Below are 1,623 nucleotides of genomic sequence, written 5' to 3'. Positions count from 1 at the left end.
GTAGTTCCAGCTACTTGGAAGACTGAGGCGGAAGGATCGCTGGAGCCCAGCAGGTCGAGGCTGCGGTGGCCGGGAGCGGCCACTGCACTCCAGTCTGGGCGACAGAGTGAGACTCCAACTCAAAAAACAAACAAAAACAAAGAGACAGACAAAAAAAAAAGAGCACAAAAAATAAAAAAAAATAAAGAGAGAGAGAGAGAGAGAGCGAGTCGGGCTTTTGGCTTAGCCTGTAATCCCGTGCTTTGGAAGGCTAAGGTGAGTGAATTGCCTGAGCCTGCGGGTTCGAGACCTGCCTGGGCAACTTGGCAAGACCTCATCTCTACAATAAATTAAAAAAAATTAGTTGGGCATGGTAGCACGCGCCTGTAGTTTCAGTTACTTGGAAGGCTGAGGCGAAAGGATTGTCGGAGCCCAGCAGGTCGAAGCTGCGGTGGCCGGGAGCATGCCACTGTCCTCCAGTCTGGGAGACAGAGTAAGACTCCAACTCAAAATAAATAGATAAAATAAAAAAATAAATAAAAAGAGAGAGAATAAAAAAAAAAAAAAAGGAGTCACCATTTCCAAGCAATTTTAAATTCCAACCAGACAAACTTCATTTGATCTCAGGGTTTGGGAATAATCCTCTGTGGCTTAAGTTCTACACCCTGGGCTCTTGGTTCTGCTCTTTGGGCTTCCAGTTCTTCCTTTAGGACCATCTTTCATTTTTCATGGAAAATATGTAAATATGTATTTGCATGTTTGTAGTTTCAGGAGTCTGTTTTCTACTTGTAGACCTTTCAAAGTCCAGCAGCCTACTTTCGTTACTTCTGCTCTCTGTCACTTTTTTGGTATAAGCTGACAGTGTTCTTGCTAGCATAAAATTCTCAAAATCCTTGTGAATCTCGTTTGTATGTCATGGGGATTCACTTTATTAAACAAGAGGCCCTTCCACAGGTTTTTTCCTGCATAATCACATATCTATTTACAGCTTCTGCTGAATTGACTGAGAGGATCCATTAGTTATACATAAAATCTCTTCGGCGAGCCTTGTGTATGACAGAGCACTCTGACTTTTGATCCTCCTGAGATATTAGCAAAAGGCTATCCAGCCACACACTTGGCTTTCTTTTCAGAGCACGCTTTCCTGACAGCGAGTCTTCTAACTTTTTTGTCTTTTGAAATTTGTATAGGCAAAAATTTCGCAAATCATGTCTCTGTTCCTATTTGCTAAACAATTCTTCCATCAATTTTTCTTATTCCTCTCCCATTTGACTGTAAGCAGTCAGAAGAAATAAGTCTCCATCTTTAACACGTTGCTTGGAAATTTCCTAAGCTAAATATCTAAGCTCCTTGTTTATAAGTTCTGGTTTTTACATAACTGTAGGATGCAAATCAACTAAATTTTTTGCCACTGTATGACAAGAATCCCCTTTCATTCAGGTTCTAACAACATGATGCTTATTTTGGGGGAGGAGGGGATGGATGTTAAGGAATTGGCTCATGTGGTTGTGGGGACTTGCAAGTCTGAAATCTGTAGGGTAGGCTGGTAAGCTAGAAATGTAGGAAAAAGTTGATACTGAAGTCTTGAAGTAGAACATCTTCTTTTCCAAGAATCCTGTCTTTGATCTTTTTTTTTTTTTTTTG

The sequence above is a fragment of the Carlito syrichta genome, unplaced genomic scaffold (genome assembly GCF_000164805.1).
Source record: "Carlito syrichta isolate Samal-C Ts95f unplaced genomic scaffold, Tarsius_syrichta-2.0.1 Scaffold312287, whole genome shotgun sequence".
In the NCBI taxonomy this organism is placed as follows: Eukaryota; Metazoa; Chordata; class Mammalia; order Primates; family Tarsiidae; genus Carlito; species Carlito syrichta.
The sequence above is the reverse complement of the archived record's forward strand: the minus strand, read 5'-3'. Positions refer to the sequence as shown.